At 45.5% G+C, this 16,666-nt stretch overlaps 1 non-coding gene across 1 annotated transcript; it reads right to left on the bottom strand.

Annotated features, from left to right (window-relative positions):
- Positions 1 to 4,684: 4,684 nt before the first annotated feature.
- On the bottom strand, positions 4,685 to 4,757 carry Trnat-ggu (transfer RNA threonine (anticodon GGU)). Its single transcript has one exon. It is a non-coding gene; the product is annotated as a tRNA-Thr (tRNA).
- Between the last annotated feature and the right edge of the window lie 11,909 nt (positions 4,758 to 16,666).

The raw sequence follows: 16,666 nt of genomic DNA, 5'->3' as shown, positions 1-16,666 counted from the left end.
ACAACTGACTCGAGCAATGTAAAAAGTGGTAAAAACTGAGCAAGTACCGCAGGATCGGCGTAAAAGCAGGATGAAGCTCATCTATAAAGGTAAAGGAGACAGGGCTGATGCCAACTCGTGCAGGCCTATTACAGATACCTCAATGGCATACAGACTGGCAATGCAAGCCATAAAAGCGGAACAAGCGTGGATAGAGGGGAATGGCATGCTGGATGAAGTACAAATTGGTTTCGGATGAGGCAGGTGCTTAGAGGACAATTTATTTTTCCTAACCCAATCCATGAAGTGTCAATGGCTCAAAATCGACAATTATGGATAGAATTTCTAGATATAAAGGGAGCCTACAACAATGTAGATAGAAAACTTCTATGGAGATACGTGAGCGGGAGGGATTAGGCCAGGACTTTATTCAGCTGCTGCAGGGAATTATCAATGAGAGCGAGCCGCAAATTACTTGCGAGGACCGAGAGTGCACCGAACCGGTAGTAACAAATAGAAGTTTAAAGCAGGGTTCTCCCCTGTTGCCATTGCTGTTCATGCTGTACATGAGAAGGCTACACAGAAAGCCTGAAGACAGTAAAATAGGTTTCGATCTGTGTTTCAGCAGCAAAGGACAGGAAGTAAAGCAACATATCTCGGGACTGATATATGCGGACGACATTGTACTACTAGCAGATAGCGAACAGTGTCTGCAACAGCTCACAGATATATGTGGAGAAGAAGCCACTCAACTGGGGTTAGAGTTTAGCACACCAAAGTTGGGAGTTCTGGTTTTTAATGACGACGCCGGTAACGAATCGGTATTCGTTCTGCAGGCAACAATACCGTTGGTAACAGAATATAAATACCTTAGCATATAAATAAATAAAGGTCAAGTCTATCTCAAACTTATGAGGAGCATTTAATTGATTGATTGTAGGGTTTAACGCGCCGACGCAACGAAGGCGATGAGGCGCGCCGTAGTGGAGGGCTCCGGATTAATTTTGACCACCTGGGGATCTTTAACGTGCGCCGAAATCTCGTACACACGGGCGTTTTTGCTTTTCGCCTCCATCAGAAAAGCGGCCGCCGCGGTCGGGAATCGAACCCGCGACCTCGTGCTCAGCAGCGCAACGCCTTAGCCACTGAGCCACCGCGGCGGGTTATGAGGAGCATTTAAGAATGAAAGAAAAAAGAAACGCCTCTATCAGGAAGCACAAAACACTTGGGGACAGAACAAATATGAAGTTGTGAGTGGAATTTGGAAGGGTGTAATTGTGTCGGCACTCACTTTTTGAAACGCCGTAGTATGTGTCAAAATCAGGCATTCAATCAGGGCTACAAGTAAATTAGAGGGTGGTAGGGCGATTGGCATTAGAACCCAAAGTAAAACAACAAATTATGCAGTGCAGGGAGGCATCGGATGGGCAGATATCTACAGAGCCGGGAAGCGAGAGATCACGAGGGAAAAGATTTTTTATAACACAAAAGAGAGTGAATTGCATTTTGAAGCGCGGGCGCGCTGCTTGCGGACAAAAACGCTTATCCGCGAGCCTGTACAAGAAGAACTGTGCCTAAGTTGCCGCAGGGAGCCGCCAGAAACCATGCGACATATTGTAACGGAGTGCAAAGGTGTCCGTACAGTCCTCGGTGAGGGAGGCATCCACCTTCAGGAAGTCCTTCGCTTCGAGGTTAAAAGAAAAGTGAATTGAACAGCAGTAGATGTTATTAGAAGAAGGTTAAGGTTAGAACTTAGAATCCTGGTGGGAAAAGAACAAAGAAGAATCTGGGAAGACCTACGAACAAAGAAGTCAGACTAGCATGAAACTTCCATAAAAGTTTTTTTTGACGAGGTGATTGTACAGTGGCGTTACGACTAAGGTCGCTATGCAACAGCACCCTGTTACCAAGGGGAAGCCGCTAAACATCACCATCATCATCATCATCATCATCGATGAACGGGGTTCAGGGCGCGTCGCCCTCATTCGAACTCGCACTCGCCAACGCAAAGCGATGGTAGGGCTCACTCACCACTCCCTCGGGAGTGGTGAGGAGGTATGTGAGTGCACTCGTGAGTGTACCTGCCGACGTACGAATAGCAGGGTTAGTGGACTGCCCCCCCCCCCCCCCCCAGCTTATGCAACTACCTTTAACTGACCATTATCAGGAAGACCAATTTGACGATGACTGTGTTACCAGAGTGTTGGAATCCACGTACGACCTTTTTCTATTTTTTTCTTCTAGCAGCTCTTTACGCATCCTATTTTGCGATGAAGAGCGCCTGATCTCAGAACGCCCTCGCTACGACCCCTTACCCGGACACGTCAAAGAACTTTGCCAGCTTCGGCCCAAGTAATACCAGGAATTAATGTACCACAGCATAACGAAAAAAAAAAGTTTCAAAGCTGTTGTCTTCTCTTGTGGCCTTTTTAGAACGCAGCTCTTAAGCACTCGCTGTGTTGGTTTCGCGTCATTCGTCGCCGTCGGCCTCGTTGTTACCAAGGAGACGAAGAGGACAAAGAAGATATGAGATAGAGGAATCAAGGAATTGATAGACGAGAGAAGGCGACGAGGAAAGCGGAGGGGAAACGCATGGCGAAAGTTTGAGGGGGAGGGTGGTATGCGAATGCCGCACAAGACATGATTTGCGGCGGCGACGGCCTGCTAGATAACGCCAAAGTAGCGTACGCCGCCATGCGTTCGCTGACGACACGATCACTTCCTTGGGCGTAGCAGCTCTGCGCCGACACAGAGAAGACCGTAGTTCGTGCTGCGCTGAAATTTCGCATTAAGGAGTGTCGTAATCCTCAGCCAGTTTTGAGTCGCACCGTTAGACCGAATCGATTAATACTGGGGGAAATTCTCCTTAAAAGATACCCCCTTTTAATCCATTTACTGCTATCCTTTCCTTCAGCATCTTTTTTTTTCCACCCACTTCATTTCACGGCCGCAGACAGATTTTACTTTTTTATTTATTTCCGTGAAAACCAGTCAAACGCGCATTTATATATAAAGCGCTGGCACTCTCTATTATGTTCTTCAGGTTTTCCTCAGATAGGCCTCAGGTTTTCTTTCCGCTGCACAGTTATCCACGCTACCAGTAGATTGCCAAACTATTGCCTCTATCTAATTTGCATTTATTCCGGTGGTTATGGCAGAAATGGTTTCGTCACGGGCACTGAAAACGGCTTCTTCTTAAAGAAAAGGGGCGATGCCAAAAATGCGATAACAAAAAATGTCCACTGAAAAAGCGTACCAACTTCGCAAAAATACGGTCCGCATACGAAAGACCAAAAGGCAGACCTGATAAGCGAGTCAGTCAGCGTTGAAGCAAGCCTTTCCTTTGCCAACTCCCCCGCAAACCGCCATTTGCTTTACCATTAGCCGCGCAGAAAGCCAGTAGTTCGCTACACTGCCCTAAGCCTACAAAACCAGGATTGTGCTGCTCTACAGACGGGGACGGCACGGTTAGACACCATGTTAGTTTGTAACTGTCATCGCATATTTTACCGTCCCCGATCCTCCCACTTTGTGTAATTTTCGTTGCCTTCTGGGTGGCTATTGCGCCATTTCGGCCCGCGCGGCATTGTCTGCTGTTAAGCCCCGACTGTTCTGGCCCGTGATTCGGGATCACATCGACGCCACGTGTGCCTTCGGGCTAAAAGCTAGGCGGCTTAAGCCCCTCCAAGCGATGGCCTGACCAGAAATATCGGCCTCCATGATCCGGCTTCAACGCTTCCATGACAGGCCGGGGATAAGATAATGAAGACAAAACGTAAACACGTAAGAAGAGCCAAAAACGAGAGCCTACACGGCACGAGAAAAAGGAGAACGAATAACATCTTCGGAGGATTTGGCGAGGCTTTCTTCAGACAACGGCGCGCATGCTGCCGTTGCGAGCGTCTTGCGAAACATGGACAGGGCGAAGCAAAGCGCCTTATGTCTAATATATCTTTCTTCTTTCTTGTTTGTCATTTTAGCTTTTAGATATGCGATCGGCTAGTATTTCTACTCCAGCTTCCTAATATATATATATATATATATATATATATATATATATATATATATATATATATATATATATATATATAGGAATTGAGGGGCTCCGTGAAATAAGACAGAAAGTAAGGGTTGGCAGTCAAGAAAACCTCGGAAAGCAAAGGGGAGGTTGTGGTGGATCATAGAAAGAGATGAAGAATTTTTTTAGTCGAAAAGAAAGTGGTGAAAAAATGCCCGCCGGGTGGGATCCGAACCCAGGACCTCCAGATTACCGGTCTGGTGCGATTCGGATTGGGATCCGATTCGTGGGTTCGGATCCCACCCGGCGGGCATTTTTTCACCACTTTCTTTTCTACTAAAAACATTCTTCATCTCTTTCTATGACCCACCACAACCTCCCCTTTGCTTTCCGAGGTTTTCTTGACTGCCAACCCTTATACCCTTATTTCCTGTATATATATATATATATATATATATATATATATATATATATATATATATATATATATATATATATATATATATATATATATATATATATATATATATATATGTATATATATATATATATATAGAGAGAGAGAGAGAGAGAGAGAAAATAAGGGTTGGCAGTCAAGAAAACCTCGAACAGCAAAGGGGAGGTTGTGGTGGGTCATAGAAAGAGATGAAGAATTTTTTGAGTCGAAAAGAAAGTGGTGAAAATATGCCCGCCGGGTGGGATCCGAACCCACGACCTCCAGAATACCGGTCTGGTGCGATAACCACTACGCTACCGGCGGGGTTGTTTCCCCAGCACTTTCTCGGGTATTTATGTTAAGGTATTTTTTGTTTCCTGCACTTGGGGGTGGTAGCCAGCGCCACTCGGACTACTCGGGGTGAAGGGGACCTTCTTTTTAACCCCCGGGCCGTGACTCTCGACTGCCAACCCTTATTTCTGTGTTATTTTCAACGAGCCCCTCATTTCCTATTCTGATTCGCTACATGCATAGCGAGGGCCTCTGTTCTGGCAGTCTTGTTGCCAAAAGGGAGCTTAAGAGGGTTCAAAGCTGGTCGACCACTCTGGACATGTCGTAGACACTCGAGTCACGACCCGGGGGTTAAAAAGAAGGTCCCCTTCACCCCGATTAGTCCGAATGGCGCTGGCTGCCACCCCCAAGCACAGGAAACAAACATACCTAACATAAATACCCCAGAAAGTGAATGGGAAAATCGCCCCGCCGGTAGCGTAGTGGTTATCGCACCAGACCGGTATTCTGGAGGTCGTGGGTTCGGATCCCACCTGGCGGGCATTTTTTCTTCACTTTCTTTCTTTCTTTCCAAATTCTTAATCTGTTTCAATGATCTACCACATCCTCCCCTTTGCTTTCCGAGGTTTTCTCGACTGCCAACCCTTATTTCTGTGTTATTTTCAACGAGCCCCTCATTTCCTATTCTGATTCGCTACATGCATAGCGAGGGCCTCTGTTCTGGCAGTCTTGTTGCCAAAAGGGAGCTTAAGAGGGTTCAAAGCTGGTCGACCACTCTGGACATGTCGTAGACACTCGAGTCACGACCCGGGGGTTAAAAAGAAGGTCCCCTTCACCCCGATTAGTCCGAATGGCGCTGGCTGCCACCCCCAAGCACAGGAAACAAACATACCTAACATAAATACCCCAGAAAGTGAATGGGAAAATCGCCCCGCCGGTAGCGTAGTGGTTATCGCACCAGACCGGTATTCTGGAGGTCGTGGGTTCGGATCCCACCTGGCGGGCATTTTTTCTTCACTTTCTTTCTTTCTTTCCAAATTCTTAATCTGTTTCAATGATCTACCACATCCTCCCCTTTGCTTTCCGAGGTTTTCTCGACTGCCAACCCTTATTTCTGTGTTATTTTCAACGAGCCCCTCATTTCCTATTCTGATTCGCTACATGCATAGCGAGGGCCTCTGTTCTGGCAGTCTTGTTGCCAAAAGGGAGCTTAAGAGGGTTCAAAGCTGGTCGACCACTCTGGACATGTCGTAGACACTCGAGTCACGACCCGGGGGTTAAAAAGAAGGTCCCCTTCACCCCGATTAGTCCGAATGGCGCTGGCTGCCACCCCCAAGCACAGGAAACAAACATACCTAACATAAATACCCCAGAAAGTGAATGGGAAAATCGCCCCGCCGGTAGCGTAGTGGTTATCGCACCAGACCGGTATTCTGGAGGTCGTGGGTTCGGATCCCACCTGGCGGGCATTTTTTCTTCACTTTCTTTCTTTCTTTCCAAATTCTTAATCTGTTTCAATGATCTACCACATCCTCCCCTTTGCTTTCCGAGGTTTTCTCGACTGCCAACCCTTATTTCTGTGTTATTTTCAACGAGCCCCTCATTTCCTATTCTGATTCGCTACATGCATAGCGAGGGCCTCTGTTCTGGCAGTCTTGTTGCCAAAAGGGAGCTTAAGAGAGTTCAAAGCTGGTCGACCACTCTGGACATGTCGTAGACACTCGAGTCACGACCCGGGGGTTAAAAAGAAGGTCCCCTTCACCCCGATTAGTCCGAATGGCGCTGGCTGCCACCCCCAAGCACAGGAAACAAACATACCTAACATAAATACCCCAGAAAGTGAATGGGAAAATCGCCCCGCCGGTAGCGTAGTGGTTATCGCACCAGACCGGTATTCTGGAGGTCGTGGGTTCGGATCCCACCTGGCGGGCATTTTTTCTTCACTTTCTTTCTTTCTTTCCAAATTCTTAATCTGTTTCAATGATCTACCACATCCTCCCCTTTGCTTTCCGAGGTTTTCTCGACTGCCAACCCTTATTTCTGTGTTATTTTCAACGAGCCCCTCATTTCCTATTCTGATTCGCTACATGCATAGCGAGGGCCTCTGTTCTGGCAGTCTTGTTGCCAAAAGGGAGCTTAAGAGGGTTCAAAGCTGGTCGACCACTCTGGACATGTCGTAGACACTCGAGTCACGACCCGGGGGTTAAAAAGAAGGTCCCCTTCACCCCGATTAGTCCGAATGGCGCTGGCTGCCACCCCCAAGCACAGGAAACAAACATACCTAACATAAATACCCCAGAAAGTGAATGGGAAAATCGCCCCGCCGGTAGCGTAGTGGTTATCGCACCAGACCGGTATTCTGGAGGTCGTGGGTTCGGATCCCACCTGGCGGGCATTTTTTCTTCACTTTCTTTCTTTCTTTCCAAATTCTTAATCTGTTTCAATGATCTACCACATCCTCCCCTTTGCTTTCCGAGGTTTTCTCGACTGCCAACCCTTATTTCTGTGTTATTTTCAACGAGCCCCTCATTTCCTATTCTGATTCGCTACATGCATAGCGAGGGCCTCTGTTCTGGCAGTATTGTTGCCAAAAGTGAGCTTAAGAGAGTTCAAAGCTGGTCGACCACTCTGGACATGTCGTAGACACTCGAGTCACGACCCGGGGGTTAAAAAGAAGGTCCCCTTCACCCCGATTAGTCCGAATGGCGCTGGCTGCCACCCCCAAGCACAGGAAACAAACATACCTAACATAAATACCCCAGAAAGTGAATGGGAAAATCGCCCCGCCGGTAGCGTAGTGGTTATCGCACCAGACCGGTATTCTGGAGGTCGTGGGTTCGGATCCCACCTGGCGGGCATTTTTTCTTCACTTTCTTTCTTTCTTTCCAAATTCTTAATCTGTTTCAATGATCTACCACATCCTCCCCTTTGCTTTCCGAGGTTTTCTCGACTGCCAACCCTTATTTCTGTGTTATTTTCAACGAGCCCCTCATTTCCTATTCTGATTCGCTACATGCATAGCGAGGGCCTCTGTTCTGGCAGTCTTGTTGCCAAAAGGGAGCTTAAGAGGGTTCAAAGCTGGTCGACCACTCTGGACATGTCGTAGACACTCGAGTCACGACCCGGGGGTTAAAAAGAAGGTCCCCTTCACCCCGATTAGTCCGAATGGCGCTGGCTGCCACCCCCAAGCACAGGAAACAAACATACCTAACATAAATACCCCAGAAAGTGAATGGGAAAATCGCCCCGCCGGTAGCGTAGTGGTTATCGCACCAGACCGGTATTCTGGAGGTCGTGGGTTCGGATCCCACCTGGCGGGCATTTTTTCTTCACTTTCTTTCTTTCTTTCCAAATTCTTAATCTGTTTCAATGATCTACCACATCCTCCCCTTTGCTTTCCGAGGTTTTCTCGACTGCCAACCCTTATTTCTGTGTTATTTTCAACGAGCCCCTCATTTCCTATTCTGATTCGCTATATATATATATATATATATATATATATATATATATATATATATATATATATATATATATATATATATATATATATATATATATAACCTTAAGAGAAAAGGTTTCTGGCTGTAAGGTTAACGGTACGATAGAGCAGTCGCATTGAAAAACATAACAAACAATATTTATTCTAAGGTTTCGACCGGGGGCCGGTCTTTTTCAAAGGTACAAATAGTGCAGATCAGTTGGGTATAAATACATTTCAGTTGTGGGCGGGGCAAGAAGATGTATCAAGCAAAACGTAGACTCTACGCGACACAGAAGCATACCAAGCCCCAGAACGCAAGGGGTGGGGGAAAAAGGGCGTTGTAGTGGTGCTGGGCAACAGAGGGAAAAGGGGGCGTAATTAAGACAGGCGAGGCTATAGGATAACAGGAAAGGGTTGCATGGCACTGAAGTTACCACGAACATGAGGGACTAAGGAGGGGCTCGTTTCCTTCTCGTTTCTTGACCTGCTTCTGGCGACTGCTGCCTGGTACGGCAACCTGCCGCTATTTTTTGAAAATATTGCTGCCACATGTAGGTATCAGGGCACGGGAGTTTCAAGAATACAGAACTATGCAAAGAACCAGAGGTAATTGACTGGTTTGGAGAAAAGGGTGGGAGAGCCCAGAGTTAATTACGGACGCCTAGTGCAAGCATTAACAAGAAAAAAGGAAGAAAAATGGGGAGGGGGGGGGGTTAGTTGGAGGGGCGCGGGAACCGCAGCGTCGGAATGCGGGGATGAAAGAGGTTCGAAAAAAGCCCCAAACGACGCGTTTTTTCACATGAAGTGAAATCGCGGAAACGTTTTCCTGTGTAAAACTCAACAGCCGTCCACGAGACGGACGCAGAAAGGCGGAGGAGGAGGAGATAGCCTTTATTACATTAGGAGAAAGGCAATGTCATGCAATACTGATAGAAAACAACCAGCGCAAGACAGACGAGGACGAGGAAGGTAACAGACACTTGCGGCCTCGTCTTCGCGACCTTCCTCTCTACCTTCCTCGCGACCTTCGTCGTCCTCGTCTGTTATGCGCTGGTCGTTTTCTATCACCATGAACCAATGCCAACTCGCCCAGCTTGCCATCTTCATGCAATGCAAGGACAATACAATGCAAATTAACGCTAATTCAACCTAGATCACATAAATACCGAAAAGTAAGTGCACATAAGACTAAATAACACATACAAAAAGTGAGATATACAGTGCCACATGAATTTCTCGAAGAACATTCATGCAAGATCGTATTTCTTTGCATACCCGCATACAGACACACAAAAAATTATAAACAGAACACCACCACAAAAAAATGAGCAGTGGTTTTATTTACACGATAGCAATTGTTCAGTAGAAAAGGACACAAAATAATAATAATAATAATAATAATAATAATAATAATAATAATAATAATAATACTAATAATAATAATAATAATAATAAGAAGAAGAAGAATAAGAAGAAGAAGAAGAAGAAAAAAATATATATATAGATAAAAATTACACCGTCTTCCCACGTGGGAACCCTGAGGGGATGCAAAGCAGTGGAGTAGTAGCGTGCTAATTTGTTGTTCGAGTAAAGACACGTGTAGTAGTGTATTAAATGTCTTCTTTATTTATCGAGTAGTGGGGAACGTTTTGCGGCTTCTCGTTCTCGAAGCGAGGAATCCGCTGTTCGACGCTGGCGTTTCGGAGCGTTGTCACGTTGCCGAACGCCCTCTGGATCAGCTACTCGCCGCTGGCGTTTCAAAGCGGCTTCTCGTTCTCGAAGCGAGGAATCCGCTGCTCGACGCTGCCGTTTACGTTCGGCGTCGCGAGCTCTCCTCTGTGCAGCCTTGTCTTCGGAGGCACGAAACGAGCCGAGCGGCGCGGAGTAGCGGCGAGGAGGAGAGCGGCGTTATCACAGCTGGTTAGGGCTCCTGGAGCGACAGTGTCGCCGGTGTCTTCCTGAACCGGCACGAGACGAGCTGAGCTGCGAGGAGGAGAGCGGCGTTATCACAGCTGGCGTAGAGAGGGGTACGAGGAGGAGAGGTGCGGACGCCGGACGACCGAGAGTCGACTAAGAGATGATTTGCATCTAAAACATAAAGCTTAAGAGGTACTATGGTAAAATCTATGTACATTCGTGCCTATACGGCACCGCAACTATACGCAAGCAATACACTGACACAGTACAAAGTACACTACGTACACAGTACACTATACACAGATTTGAAAAAAGAGAGAAAAGAAGAAGTAAAAACGCTTTTCTCTCAGAACAAAGTTTCCCAGTTGCTCGCTGCATCGGCCTTCTCCGGTGCCTGATTGGGCAAGCAAGACAATCGGCCTGTGTTTTTATTTATGCCGCTCAAGACAGTGTTAAACTTGCAAATAAGGTACGATTCACGGGCTTCACGGTCATAATGCGTTTTGAAATTAGACTGAAGCACCGTGGCTGTGAATGCGTGGAAGGGGTGGCCTAGATTATTTACATGTTTAGATAGGGGAAGGTGTGGTAGGGACTTTATGTGTGCTCGGTGGTTGTTGATTTTCATTCTAAACGAATTCTCATTTTGACCAAAGTACTGGGTGTGGCATATGGTGCATTCAAGAAGGTAGACAATGTTTGTGCCGTTACAGTCAAAGTTTCTTCTTATCTGGTAAGAGAATGAAGACGTGGTGCTGGTGCCGACAGAGGCTTTAGTCATAATGGGGCACATTTTGCAATGAGGCTTATTGCAGGGTCCGCTGCCTGTGAAGCTGGGGTGTTGACCTTAGATGACGTGTTACAATATCTCTGATGTTCCACGCACATCGGCACACGACGCGGGGAGGCCCAGGGAAAACACTTCGCAACCTTTCGCTTGGAAGTAGAATATTGTGGTGCTTTCTGAGTATGCAGTTTACGCTGGAGGAGGAAGCGGCATATGTTAGAATAAGGTTGGGGGTTGTATTCAAAGATTTGGCTTTTGAGTTAGTTATCAGGTGGCGGCGGTCCGGTTTCTCAGACATTCTAATAGCATCACTGATGACAGACGGTGGGTATTGTTGTCGTGTTAGGTAATTAGTTAGTTGTTGACAGTTAGAGGCAAAATCAGCTGGGTCAGAGCATATCCTTCTGAAACGCAGAGACTGACTGTATGGTATGCCGAGTTTACATTGTTTAACGGGGTTGCTTTTGCAATACAAGTATTGATGTCGGTCCGTTGGCTTCCTGTACACTGAGGTCACAAGCTTGTTGTCCGATATCCTCACTGAAACATCGAGAAAGTTAATGGCAGATGCGGAATATGAGTGGGAAAATGAAATGCTCTCGTGGGCGTTGTTGAAAGCGGTGATAAATTTTAGGAGTTCCTCTTCCCCATGGCATCAAATGAGAAAAATATCGTCAATGAACCTTCGATAGAAAAGAGGCTGAAGCTGTGCGTTGCTTAGAAATTCAGACTCCAATGTGACCATGAAAATATTAGCATAGCTGGGTCCTATTTTGTTCCTATCAAGGTCCTGTCAATTTGCACGTAGTGCTTATTGTCGAACTCAAAGTTGTTCAGCTCCAAGACAAGCTTTAGAAGCACGCCGAGAGTTTCCCCATCAATTGAATTCTCTTGGGGAGCATCTTCGTACGCCTGGATGACAGATGGGATGCCGTCCGAGTTTGGAATATTTGTATATAGCGAGGCGACGACGAGAGTGACTAGCAGGCTACCTATCTTCCTGTATAACTAGATCCATAATATCAGCCAAAAAATGGTTTCTATCCTTTACATACGAAGGTAGGATGGGAGGAATGTCTCTGATTAAGCTATCTATAAAACTAGAGATCATTTCTGTTACCGTCCCTATACCGGAGATGATTTGTCTGCCTGGATTTCCTGCTTTATGTATTTTAGGCAACATATAAAATCGTCCTAGAACTGGACTTAAAACTTGAAGTGAAGCTGCAGCTTTTTCCTGACTTTTTTTGTCCTTGACGAGCGCCATCATTGTATGGCTTGCCTTGTTCTTAAATTGGAGAGTCTGATAGGTGTCAGTTGGTTTATAGAAAGAAGTATCGCTGAGCTGTCTTTTGTGCCTCAGTGATGTAGTCGTACTTATTCATAATAACAATTGCGCCACCTTTGTCGACGGGTTTGATTGTTATGTCGGAGCGCCCGCTTAAACCTTTTAATGCCGTTTTCTCTTTCTGCGACAGATTTTTGTGATGCGGTGATTGATTTTTTACATTCAGAGTTAATGTTACGTTGTACCGCCTTGATTTAAATGTCTAAGCATTTATCTCTTTGTGGGGGAGGAGCCCAATGGCGTAGTGATGGGAGCCTAGTGTCCATATTAGGGTCTTGTGATTAAGGTGATTCGCTTGTGATTCGCTTAGGCTGAGCGAATACTACTATGGCAAATCACAAGACACAAGCGAGAGGGCTATATTTCTCATATTAGGATTAAGTTGGTTCGGAGTTTTTTTTTTCCTGTTTATTCTCTGCCGTGTTGGTAACTAACTGGAATAATTTGGGAGATATCGCTGAGGATTTCGCTGGCGCGCACAGCGGCTTGGCTCGGTAGTGACTGTTGTGCTGCTAGGTGAGGCCATCTTTCAATCAATCAATCAATCAATCAATCAATCAATCAATCAATCAATCAATCAATCAATCAATCAATCAATCAATCAATCAATCAATCAATCAATCAATCAATCAATCAATCAATCAATCAATCAATCAATCAATTCTTTAAATGATTCATTGCTACTTGCCTACACGGTTGTTTGTTGTCATTTTTGTTGTTCTTGTTGGTGCAGTTGTATCTCTGGCTGCTTTTAAACTGCAGGTACTGTTTGCTTTCCCCAAAAATCAAAGCAATTCGTAAACATGACAGACGCGAGGGTGTCCTCTAAAACGACCAGTGTCATACGAAAATGACCTTTTCAGGGGCGTATTTGAGCACTAATAAACCAATATTAATAAATCGAGTCTTTAAAAACTAATGGCCCTTGGACTCTTTCACCCAGCCTAACATTAACGACGTATCTGCAAGGAGGAGAAAAAATGACTGAGGCCCTAATAGCCGTTACAGAATCCATTAGCGCAGCTGCGAAAAAAAAAAAACATTTGCGCTTGACTTGGAACAGCCCACGCATTTGGCAAAATCCGTTGTCCGGTGCCTAACGCTTCATTATTTCTTCTACGTTTCTTTGTGTAATTTCCTGACAAAAATAGATTGGCCCCACTTTCCTGAAAGCGTCGATGATAGTTTGCAGAAGGTCGTTTCCGCTGATTTCCCCGCGGGGAGTTGCGAGCTTAGAACAGCAATGCTTTCTCGCTCGGGCGATGATTTATGAGCGGGAATCAATCTTTCCCTCACCCAATTGCACGTCTTCTTACTTTACCCCCGAACGAAGCTTCGCGAAACTTTTGGCCTTGGCTGCCAATTTTGGCCCTGACGGTGGTTCTCAAAATACATTAGTCTTTTACGGAGGAAGTGTCTATGGCTCGAATCCCGGGATTTCTTCGTCAATCCTCACACAAAAGCGCTTTGTGGCAAAGCGAATGCTTTGCAGTTTTTAGTATAACGTAGATAAAATGGAAAAAAAATTAGAGTAGCGTAATTGGCCGTGAAGACGAAATTTATTGCTACGCCGAGTTATATTAGTTAGTTCGCCGTGGAGTTGCAAACAGCTCAGAGTAGTAGAAGTAACTTTTATTCGCAACAAAGGTGGATGGGGAGGGGGTAGTGTTATGGGTGGAATCCTATTTCCAGGACAGAACTCCCCCTTACTCACAATACATGATGGTGATGATTCATGCGTGTGTACGCTTCATCTTCCTCAGTGTTCGCTCTACTTCTGCGACACCATCTTCATTCGTTTTGGCATCAGTCCGGCTGTATCTTTACGCTGAGCTTCATGTTCCAGTCATTATTAGTTCAATGTGTAATCGTAAACAATTTGCAATACCCCTCTGTTGTAGCTGCATGACGATGATAATCCATGGGATGCGTGTGAGCAGGTGGGTCCCGTCCCTCTATGCTACCCCCGCCTTCAGGGCCCGATCTTCATCCGTTTTGCCATCACGCCGCCGATGGTAATATTGTCCCCTTGGCCACTCCTCGTATTCACGCTGGTCTTCGTGAGTACCAACTATGCGTGGTCTGTCAATTGCGGTATTGCGACAACAATGGAATCAGTTGCTGGGCGAGTACTCTTTCACACTGCCGCGGGCTCTTCTTGTAAATAGTTGAAATAAAGACGGTTCGTGACGGATCCGGGCCCGGCTAAAACGAGGATAAACAATACGCTCGCCTACAGACTCGCGCTTTAGTTTACCGTGAGGCCTCCGTGGTTGTATACATAAACTTGACATTATCTTTGTATTTCGCGAACACATTTACCGCAGGAACAACGCAACACGTCAGCCTGTACTAGAGCGATCCCAAAGTCATGTTGGGCTAGTTGATATAGGCACATGTTTAAACGGAGAGCGCCTAAAGTTACGAGGTAAAAACGCAATAAAAAAGGAAGCGGACAGACGGGTAACCTGAAAATAACGAATGAATTTGACCCATATGTACTGTGGCTGGCAATGTGGCGGCGCATGTAGGCATATTGTCACTCGTATTATTAAAAATTCAGTGCTACTCCGTTGCATCAATGGTACTGTCCGTTTCCTTTGTCGTGTGTTTTTGTGCCCCTAGGAAATTTACCCACTCTTTCCAAACCATTTTATAACAAGGCTATTGGCAGTACCGCTCTAAAATAAAATTTTTGCTTGATTGATGGGAACGTCAATTTGTTTTTCATTCGGTACTCCGTAAGTTCACGTCCCATTGGCCTGTCGTTCAGGTAACATGCTATATGACTTTGTTATTCAACCCCCTTCAAGCGTAAGCCATAGTCACATCTTGTTACTTGTATTTACTTTTATCAGTTCGTCTCCTGAGTTATTTTTGAGTAAGTGGTTGGTGCATTAGTAGCATGCAGTTCATTGCATTATTCTGTTTTTCCCTTCTTATTCGCTGGCGTTGTTAAGGTTAATATATATATATATATATATATATATATATATATATATATATATATATATATATATATATATATATATATATATATATATATATATATATATATATATATATATATACAGAAAGAAATGCCGGCAGTCTACAACGCCAAAGAGGGCATAGGCGAATGGTTAGACTATTTTTTACCGGTGGTGACGTTACATTATTTTTTTTAATTATTACGAGAGAAAGGAAGAAAGAAAAACACGTGCCCAGAAACCCACGCCTTTAGATTAGATCTCGAATGCATTACCAATTCGGCTATCTGGGCGACTGTGTTCTCCTTCACTTTCTGGGGTATTTATATTTACTACAACTGTATCTGACGCTTGAGGGTGTTAGCCAGCGCCACTCAGACTACATGGGGAGAAGGGGACCTTCTTTTCAACCCCAGGGGCGTGACGCGAACGTCTACAGACTGTCATAAGCGGGTAACTGGCGAGAAACCCTCTTATGCTACCTTGGCATCAAGGCTGCCAGAACCGAGGCCCTCGCTAAGCTTTCGCACGATAACAGGGTTTGGAAAATGAGGGGTTCGTTAGGAAATACATAAAGAAATGCCGGCAGTCTACAACGCCAAAGAAGGCATAGGGGAATGGTTAGACTATTTTTTTACCGTTAGTGACGTTACATTATTTTTTTAAATTATTACGTGAGAAAGAAAGAAAGAAAAACACGTGCCCAGAGTGGGGACCCAGAGTCTGAGAGGCGCTGGCTAACACCCTCAAGCGTCAGATACAGTTGTAGTAAATATAAATACCCCAGAAAGTGAAGAAGAACACAGTCGCCCAGATAGCCGAATTGGTAAGGCATTCGAGATCTAATCGAAAGGCGTGGGCTCGATCCCCACGCCTTAGGAGAATTTGCTCAAACCAAGCCGACTTTGACTCAAACTGTCGAGAACTCAAGACCGCCCTCCTGAATAAAAAATACCCGGAAAAAGTTATCGACGACGCTATTGTGCGAGCCAACCAATTAGACCGTAACGAAATCTGTAAGAAAAAAGCCCCGAACGGGAACCCGCAAACAAACTTAGTTTTAACCCACTCATCCTCCGCTCCAAGGGTGTCAACCGTGCTAAAAAAACATCACAATATCCTAATGCAAAGTGACCGCTTAAAAAGCATATTCCCCGAACCACCACGCGTTGTCTACCGGCGTAATAAGAATTTAGGTGACTTTCTTACTAACCCTCGTATCAACCGACCGGAAACTACTGGCTGCATGCCCTGCAATAAACCCCGATGTAAAGTATGCCCACACATGACCACTACACAGCGCGCCACCAGCACGGCTTCAGACTACTACGTAAATATAAAAGGTAACTTTAACTGTGACTCCGCTAATGTCGTATATCTTCTAGAGTGCACTGTTTGTAGGCAACAATATATCGGCCAAACTGAAACGCCCTTCCGAAT

Source organism: Haemaphysalis longicornis, unplaced genomic scaffold, assembly GCF_048455015.1.
Source record: "Haemaphysalis longicornis isolate Haplotype H1 unplaced genomic scaffold, Haemaphysalis longicornis Haplotype H1 scaffold_2, whole genome shotgun sequence".
NCBI lineage: Eukaryota > Metazoa > Arthropoda > Arachnida > Ixodida > Ixodidae > Haemaphysalis > Haemaphysalis longicornis.
This window is presented reverse-complemented; position numbering and strand designations above follow the sequence as displayed.